Source organism: Lucilia sericata, unplaced genomic scaffold, assembly GCF_015586225.1.
Source record: "Lucilia sericata isolate MDLA Ls3-8-SP2 unplaced genomic scaffold, ASM1558622v1 Contig000806F_arrow, whole genome shotgun sequence".
Lineage (NCBI taxonomy): Eukaryota > Metazoa > Arthropoda > Insecta > Diptera > Calliphoridae > Lucilia > Lucilia sericata.
This window is the reverse complement of record NW_023994798.1, coordinates 130,001-140,000: the sequence shown is the minus strand read 5'-3', so window position 1 is coordinate 140,000 and position 10,000 is coordinate 130,001. Positions and strand designations below refer to the sequence as shown.

The following is a 10,000-nucleotide window of genomic DNA, read 5'->3' as shown; positions in this document are numbered from 1 at the left end:
CATGGATCCACTGGTTGTTAATGTATTTATAGTTAAGTAGCATTTTCATTTATATTAATAGGAGTATTAAAAATATGTCTGCAATAATTTCATTTTTGTTGCTTTTTCTCTTTGCCACAAATTGTGTCTTATGAACACGTTTCTTTGTTTGGTCGTGTTGTCAAACATTAAGAAAAAAGGTCAGTTCATTTTGTTGTTGTCATTGTTGGAAAATTAAGTATCATCCAGCATCTTCTTGGTGGCTTTTATTAACTAAATAAAAACTTTTCTATATTTTTTCTTCTGTTTTTTTGTTTTTTTTGGATTCTGTAATTTGAACTTAAAAAGCGTTACGTTGTAATTTGTTTCATTGTGTTTTAATATTCACTTACCCAACAAACCAAAAAGCTTTAAAATTCGTTTATAACAAACTTACTACCATAAGCGTTAGGTTTGCAAAACTATTATGATAATTATTGTAAAATGCTTGTTAACAATTATTTTATCAAGAAAATTGAACCCTTGTGATAATATTCCTAGTTGCAGTTTACAACAAGCTTAGAATCGCAATTATGAAATAAGCTTACTGAAAAATAGTTTTTGAAACATGATTGAAGTAAGCTTATTTTCGTAACATTTTTATAAGCTTGTTAATTCAATTAAAACAATATTTTTTTTTTGTTTCATACATATTTTTTATTTTTCATTACTTTACTGATATTTTTCAATTATACTTTCTACAATTTTGCACTTTTCTATATATATTTTACGTGTTAGTCTATTATTGGTAAATGGAAAAGACTTGTTTATACTTTTTATGAACTCGTCCTCCCTCAATCCTATAGAAAAAGCGGCATCTATAAAATAAAAAAGCACATTGTTTTATTATGTGGCATTTTTTATATATTAATTAAATTACCATTTTTAAACACAAATTTTATATTACTTTATTTTATAAAATTACACTCTTAAACACTTAAAAACACTGCCTTTGCCAAACTAAACAAGAAGACTGAAATGAAGAAGAATAATAATAAGAAAAACACGCAATAAAATAACGGGATATCTTATAGGAAAACAATTACAAAACTATTGCGATCATTAGTCTTTTACAATCACATTTGTAAAACTTGTTATCCTAACTAAGTGTACAGCAAGTATTATTGCAAATATTGTTGCTATACGAAGCGTTTTTTAAGCATTATTTTAAAAGTATTTATAATTTCCATTAAAATAAACCTATCATAAGTATCCTTATGAAATGTTGTAGAAAATTCTTTATTATAAGTTTATTTTAAAATGTAGTTATATTTTGATTATGGCTTGGTTTGTTGGGTAGTTATCTGTCGGTTTTATATTAACAAAGACACCAACACAAAAACTTTTTTGGGGCCCTTCGATTCTTGCTCACACTTAATGGCTGTTGATATAAACTTTAGTCCCATTTGGCGTTAAATATATAGCGTCTTATGTTTTTTGTGTGATTTTTAGTAGAATAGAAACTAAATTAGTTGTATATTAAAAATTACAGAAAAAAGAGAGTTGGGAAATAAAAGCTAAAGTTTCAAATTAAAGTTGTTTTTAACTAGATATTGGGATGAAATGGATGGTAAATGAGATTTTAAACCTTGGCGAATATTTGGGCGGAATTTTAAGGAAAGAGAAGTCTGTGTGTAGTCTGGATTTAATTTCTATTTTCTAAGTAATTTTAAGGTCTGTGATTTTGTGTGTAATTTGGTGGTAATGGAGATTTTTTCACCATGAGTTTTGGAATTTGCTTAATACTGATTTTAAAGAAATAAATTTATTCGATTTTTTTTCTATAAATTTACTTTTCTACAGAAATGTTATCGATAACTTTACTATTCCATAGAAAATTTATCTAGAACTTGACTATTCTGTATAAAAGTTATCGATAACTTGGCTTTTCTATAGAAAAATTATTAAAAAAAAATAAAAAAAAAATTAAAAAAAATAAAAAAAATTATATTATTAAAAATTCTATAGAAAAGTTATCGATAACTTGACTTTTCTATAGAAAAGTTATCGATAACATGACTTTTCTATAGAAAAGTTATCGATAACTTAACTTTTCTATAGAAAAGTTATCGATAACTTGACTTTTCTATAGAAAAGTTATCGATAACTTGACTTTTCTATAGAAAAGTTATCGATAACTTGACTTTTCTATAGAAAAGTTATCAATAACTTGACTTTTCTATAGAAAAGTTATCGATAACTTGACTTTTCTATAGAAAATTTATCAATAACTTGACTTTTCTATAGAAAAGTTATCAATAACTTGACTTTTCTACAGAAAAGTTGTCGATAACATGACTTTTCTATAGAAAAGTTGTCGATAACTTGACTTTTCTATACAAAAGTTATCGAAAACTTGACTTTTTATAGAAAAGTTATGGATAACTGATAATAAAGTTGTCAAGAACTTGAAGTGACAACGTGAACTGATTTTTCTTTAAGAAAGTTTTCCATTAAAAACATTTCGATAAATTGACTTTCTTAAAGAAACGTTATCGATAATATTGCTATTCTAAAGAAAAGTTATCGTTTACTTTACATTTTTGTAAAAAAGTTGATGAAAACTTTAATTTTCTACAGAAAAGTTATCGATAGGAAATAGTTTTATCATTTGTATTCTCAATAGGGCATTCTTCACTTTCATGAATTTTACATTTAATTTTTGTAATATTGTCCTTTGTGCACTAAAGCTTGCACTTTAATATTTATCTTCTAGCTATTTGCCGTATGTATGTATGCTCATATACACACACATGTACATATCTCCTAATGTTGACTTAAAAATTTTGTGTTCATTTTAAAAATGTTAATAAATCTCTCCAATACGTTTTGAAGCAACAGCTGGAATACCTGAACTACACGTGCACTAATACAATTTCAAAAATAACCCACAAAAATATGCAATAAAAACAAACCATAAACATTTTCTACATGAAATAAGAGAAAGAGAACTAGGAAGCAGCAGCAAGGAGATATGCATACATTACATGACCTATCAGGAATTCAATATTAGGATGCAACAAATCTAGATTTTAAACACAAAATTCATAAAAAACTGAACTGAGAATATAAACTTTGATGGTTAGCTCCCTAATATGTATTTCCAAACATTCTTTTTATTGATATTGTTTTGCTGTTTCATTTTTTGAATTTTTCTTGTTTAACATTAATTACCATTTCTGGCCTGAACAAACATATAGAGCAACGAGAATTTTTCTTCACTTTTAACCAGGTCACATTCTTTGTTATGTCTGTTGTTTTTTCCCCCTGAATCTGGTGAATGTGGCAATTGGTTAGGAGAATATGTAAATAGTAAAAGAATGATTAAAGAATAATTTTCATTTTGCTAAGAAATGAGAGAAAAATTGATTGCATGGTTTGTCATGCTTAGATAGCTGCAACATTAACATTCATTCTTTTATTTCAGTTAAAGGGAAAAAATACAATATCTGGACGACAGGAGGTATCTAGGATTATGTTGGTTGCACTTATAAGGAAATATGTATGTATATATATTTAACTCATATCCTGCATGGTCCCGTTTCAACTTTATCAAATATATTAAAAATTTTTCTATAAAAAAGTTAAGTTATCGATAACTTTTCTAATAAAACATCAAGTTATTGATAACTTTTTTATAGCAACATCAAGTTATTGAAATCTTCTCTATAGAAAAGTCAAAAAGTTATTGATATCTTTTCTATTGAATGGCCATGTTATCGATAACTTTTCAATAGAAAGGTCAAGTTATCGATAATTTTTCTATAGAAAAGTCAAGTTATTGATAACTTTTCTATAGAAAAGTCAAGTTTTCGATAACTTTTCTATAGAAAAGTCAAGTTACCGATAACATTTCTATAGAAAAGTCAAGTTATCGATAACTTTTCTATAGAAACGTCAAGTTATCGATAACTTTTCTATAGAAACGTCAAGTTATCGATAACTTTTCTACAGAAACGTCAAGTTATCGATAACTTTTCTATAGAAACGTCAAGTTATCGATAACTTTTCTATAGAAAAGTCAAGTTATCGATAACTTTTCTATATAAAAGTCACGTTATCGATAACTTTTCTATAGAAAAGTCAAGTTATCGATAACTTTTCTATAGAAAAGTCAAGTTATCGATAACTTTTCTATAGAAAAATCAAGTTATCGATAACTTTTCTGTAGAAAAGTCAAGTTATCGATAACTTTTCTATAGAAAAGTCAAGTTATCGATAACTTTTCTGTAGAAAAGTCAAGTTATCGATAACTTTTCTATAGAAAAGTCAAGTTACCGATAACTTTTCTATATAAAAGTCACGTTATCGATAACTTTTCTATAGAAAAGTCAAATTATCGATAACTTTTCTATATAAAAGTCAAGTTATCTCTAATTTTTCTATAGAAAAGTCAAGTTACCGATAACTTTTCTGTAGAAAAGTCAAGTTACCGATAACTTTTCTATAGAAAAGTCAAGTTATCGATAAATTTTCAACAGAAAAGTCAAGTTACCGATAACTTTTCTGTAGAAAATTTAAGTCATCGAAAGGTCAATAACAAATTTAAAGTTGTTTAATAATCTTAAATCGAAAATTTTTTATAAGAAATTAATTTTCTCTAAACAATAAATTTACATCCGGACATGACACAGGTCATGTTCTCTCATGTTCTTGTACAAAATTATTATAATTATTTCAAAAAAAAAAAAAAATCTCTTTCGTTTTTGATGCATTAAAAAGCAATATCATGTAAAAATTATATTTTATTAGACCGCCTGACTGTATGCAACACGTACGTGCGTGTTCATTGTCCAATGGGAATAAAAATTAAATACAAAGATTTGAAAGCAATTATGGTGCAATGTCACGAAATCATTCATCATCATCATCAGTAGTAGCGTGGTAAACTTGCTTAAGGCGTGTTTAGATTTATATTTAGATACCATGTTACATATTTTAAAATAAACAATAAAATGCTTTATTTATTTAGGAAAATATAAAATAACAGCATACTTTAGGGAGTTAACGTTTATTTAATATTAATAGCCTACTTTTGGGCGAACCTTTATTTGAATTCAAAGTTTTTTTTTCGGAAAATTTTATGCAAATCTCTTTATAATCCATATAGATTTTTATTACAAATAATTTTCATATTATATTTTTATATGTTTTTAATATATCTATAAAAAAATATATTTTAGTTCAATTAGTTTTCATATAAGTTTTTAGTTAAAAAAAAAACTTTTACATGTTTAATAGTTCATGTTATTTTTATCATTATTTTCCTATAAATTTTTTCTGCTGGTCTTTTTATCTTTAATTCTTTTAATTATTTAATATTTCTATTTGGTTGACATTACTACAGAAAACAACATACATACTACAAATATTGTTGCATTTATCCTTTCGTTGGTGGTTTTTTGTGTAAAAAAGGACACGTTTTTATATTGTTGCTTTTGTTTTCTCTGTGTGTGTGTTTTTAGGTGTTTTTATTGTGAAATTATTTTTCCATTAAGTGTTGAAATGAATTGAAATTGTATTGTAAATATTTCATATGAATTTATATTCATGCAATATTTTCTCATTTATTCTGTCAGTTTACTTTTACTACTTCGTTCATTTTTTTGTTTTCCATTAATTAACATTATTAATGGCAATTTGATGATGATGATGATGGAGTTTATAATAGGGAAAATGGGAAATATTGTTAAGGACAAACAAAAGAATAATCAAGAGAAAATTTTTGTTTCGATTATTTCAATATTTGTACACAAATATGAAATAAATTTTTAATTTTTACGTTTTCTTTAGTAAATAAATATTTATTTTCTTTAGCAAATTCAAGAGAATTCAAGAAAAAGTTATCGATAACAATTCAATAGAAAAGTCAAGTAATCGATAACTTTTCTATGCAAAAGTCAAGCTATTGATAACTTTTCTATAGAAAAGTCAAACTATTGATAACTTTAAGTTAAGTTATTGATAATTCTGTAGAGAAGTAAAGTCATCGATAACTTTTCTATAGAAAAGTGAAGTAATCGATAACATTTTTATAGAAATGTGAAGTAATCGATAACATTTCTATGGAAGAATAAAGTTATCGATAACTTTTCTAGAGCAAAGCAAAGTTATCGATAACTTTTCTATAGAAATGTGAAGTTATCAATAACTTTTCTATAGAAAAATAAAGTTATCGATAACTTTTCTATAGAAAAATAAAGTTATCGATAACTTTTCTATAGAAAAATAAAGTTATCGATAGATAGAAAAGTAAAGTTATCGATAACTTTTCTATAGAAAAATAAAGTTATCGATAGATAGAAAAGTAAAGTTATTGATAGCTTTTCTATAGAAAAGTAAAGCAATTGATAACTTTGCTATAGAAAAGTAGAGTAATCGATAACTTTGCTATAGAAAAGTAAAGTAATCGATAACTTTTTATAGAGAAATAAAGTTATCGATAACTTTTCTATAGAAAAGTAAAGTTATCGATAACATTTGTATAGAAAAGTAAAGTTATCGATAACATTTCTATATAAAAGTAAAGTTATCGATAACTTTTCTATAGAAAATTAAAGTTATTGATAACTTTTCTATAGAAAAGTACAATTATCGATAACTTTTCTATAGAAAATTAAAGTTATCGATAACTTTTCTATAGAAGAGTAAAGTTATCGATAACTTTTCTATAGAAAAGTAAAGTTATCGATAACTTTTCTATAGAAAAGTAAAGTTATCGATAACTTTTCTATAGAAAAGTAAAGTTATCGATAACTTTTCTATAGAAAAGTAAAGTTATCGATAACTTTTCTATAGAAAAGTAAAGTTATCGATAACTTTTCTATAGAAAAGTCAAGTTATTGATAACTTTTCTATAGAAAAGTCAAGTTATCGATAACTTTTTTATATAAAAGTCATGTTATCGATAACTTTTCTATAGAAAAGTCAAGTTATTGATAACTTTTCCATAGAAAAGTCAAGTTAACGATAACTTTTCTATAGAAAAGTCAAGTTAACGATAACTGTTCTATAGAAAAGTCAAGTTATCGATAATTTTTCTATAGAAAAGTCATGTTATCGATAACTTTTCTATAAAAAGTAAAGTTATCAAAAACTTTTCTATAGAACACTAAAGAGTAAAGTCATCAATAACTTCCCCATAGAAAAGTGAAGTTATCGATAGCTTTTCTATAGAAGAGTAAAGTTATCAAGTCAAGTTATCGTTAAGTTTTCTACAAAAAAGTATAGTTATCGATAAATTTCTATACAAATTTGAAAGCTTTTTTTTATAAAATTTTTACCAAATTTAATTTTGATAAATTGATTTAAATTTCGCTTTTTTTCTCAGTGTACTTAACATTTTTTGGCTTCATATTATTTTAAATTCTTTTCCTTTGAATCCACCCAAAAAAAATCCTAATTTTCTTAAACAAATTTTAAATAAAAAACTTCTTAAGTTGTAAGTTGCTACTTCTGTTTTCTTGGCTATTTTCTATTTTCTTTTAACTTTCTTTAACAATTTCTATTTAAAGTTTTTTTATTACTCCAGGCAATATTTTTTTTGTCTTTTTTTAAAAACACTCAAAAAATACGTTCAATGATGGTTGCTTTCAACAAAAATTATAAATAATATAAAACAAAAGAAAAATAATATAATAAAACTTTTGCTTCTTTTGTTGCATTTCCCTTTTGTTCTGTCTGTGTGTGTGTGTATTTTTACAACATATTATGATAAGTTTAATTAAATTACAACTTATATTTTTGTTACAACACTTTTTTCTTCTACTATGAAGTATGTATGAGAAGTTTTCATACTAGTCCCTGTATGTTTGCTTTAAAAAACGCCAAGAGGTGAATGAAAAAGTAGTAGTAAACAAAACAAGAGTTGGCAGGATAAAACAAAACTAAAATCCATCAACAAGTTGTATGCTATAATAGTATAGAAAAGGAAAAACTGAAATGTTTACATACCTTGTTGTAGCTACTTTTAGAGTTAAACAGCATCATCATTTCTTGCTTAAAGCTTTTCTTATTCTTTTCCTTGTAATGTTGCTATCTCTTTCACTCTTACAATGTTTTTTTCCAAGACTTTTTTATGTGTGTTGTATGTAAATTACATTACATTACTTCATACCAGAATTTCAGCAGCAGAATTTTTACTTTTTTTTACAACTTTAACTGTAAATGTTAAGGAACTAGTTTGCAACGACGATCCTTGTTATTTAATATTTCCTTTTATTGTTGTTGTTTTTTCAAGAGAACTTTTTAAAGAGAGTTAGGTGGAGTTAAGAATATCCCCAGTGTGCAGAAAAAAGGAAAACAAAGCAAATAAAAATTGTTGGAGGGGTTGTATGCAATTGTTGCTGCTGCTGTTATTTTTATACTTATTGTTGCTTCTGTTACTGCTGTTTTCTTAAAAAATATGCTAATATTGTTGCTGTTATTATCCTTTTTTTGTGAAAACTTTGTTTCTCTTTTTTATGTTGTTTTGTAAACAATAATTCTCTTTTGCCTTAAAACATTTTCATTTCGTTGTTTTCGTTTCTTTTTTTTAATAAAATTTATATAAATATGTTTTTTAAAAACAATATTTTTTTTATTTTTTTTATTATTCTGCTATTGCTGTTGCACTTCCATTAGGAAAAAGTTTCTTTAAACTGTTTTTGTTTAGATTTTCTTTAGGATTTTCCATTTACAATTCTGCAAAAAAAAAGATAAAATTAAAAGGGATTATTAGGTTGTATTAAAAACACAGCATTACAATCATCTCTTAGCCAGAGAGTAATTTATTCTTGAATTTTAATTACATGGTTATGATAATACAAAATAAGTTAGGACTTAAATGTAGACATTAAACTTGAAGATTAATTCTTAAAAAACAAGACAGGATTTTGTTAAGGTGTGAATGTTCATTTAACTAAATTATAACATATTAGCAAGAATTTCCAAAAAAAAAGGGTTTCCAGTCATTTATTAAGATTATTAGCAAAATTAATAACAAATTTTTTAATAATTCTAACAAAAAATGTCTATAAATATAAAGTGTTTAACAGCAATATAAAAAAGTGTAAAATTTTTAAGAAAAGAGTCTAAAAATGTTGTAAAGAATAAATTTAAGCGATTGAAATATTTGTTAAAGAAAACAATTTATAAACAAATTTACAGAGCAATTTTAGACAAATAATTAAAGAGATCGAAAAACTTTCTATAAAATATTAAAGTGAGTGAAGATTTTCGATCGAAAGTGAAAAGAGTGAAACATTTTGCATATAATATTCAAGAAAAAGAGAGAGAAAATTTCAAGAGAAAGCTTTACATTTTATACTATATACATTATACTTTATACTTTGTACTTTATACTTTATACTTTGTACTTTATACTTTATACTTTATACTTTATACTTTATACTTTATACTTTATACTTTATACTTTATACTTTATACTTTATACTTTATACTTTATACTTTATACTTTATACTTTATACTTTATACTTTATACTTTATACTTTATACTTTATACTTTATACTTTATACTTTATACTTTATACATTATACATTATACATTATACTTTATACTTTATACTTTATACTTTATACTTTATACTTTATACTTTATACTTTATACTTTATACTTTATACTTTATACTTTATACTTTATACTTTATACTTTATACTTTATACTTTATACTTTATACTTTATACTTTATACTTTATACTTTATACTTTATACTTTATACTTTATACTTTATACTTTATACTTTATACTTTATACTTTATACTTTATACTTTATACTTTATACTTTATACTTTATACTTTTACTTTATACTCTATACTTCATACTTTATATTTTATACTTTTTACTTTATATTTTATACTTTAACCCACAGAAAATCCCACATTTTAAGTTAAACACCCAGTATTTTCATATAAATATTCGCTCGATCGCTTCAACAAATTAATTTATTGTTTTATTTTTAAAAAATTTTCCATGCAAATTT

General features: G+C 24.4%; 1 long non-coding RNA gene across 1 annotated transcript in view; it reads right to left on the bottom strand.

Annotated features, from left to right (window-relative positions):
• The window catches only part of LOC119608198, a 167,775-nt gene that overhangs the window by 39,092 nt on the left and 118,683 nt on the right, over positions 1–10,000 (bottom strand). Inside the window, exon 3 of the long non-coding RNA XR_005231803.1 lies at positions 7,972–8,700. This is a non-coding gene — a long non-coding RNA (uncharacterized LOC119608198). The remainder of the gene's footprint in view (positions 1–7,971; positions 8,701–10,000) is intronic.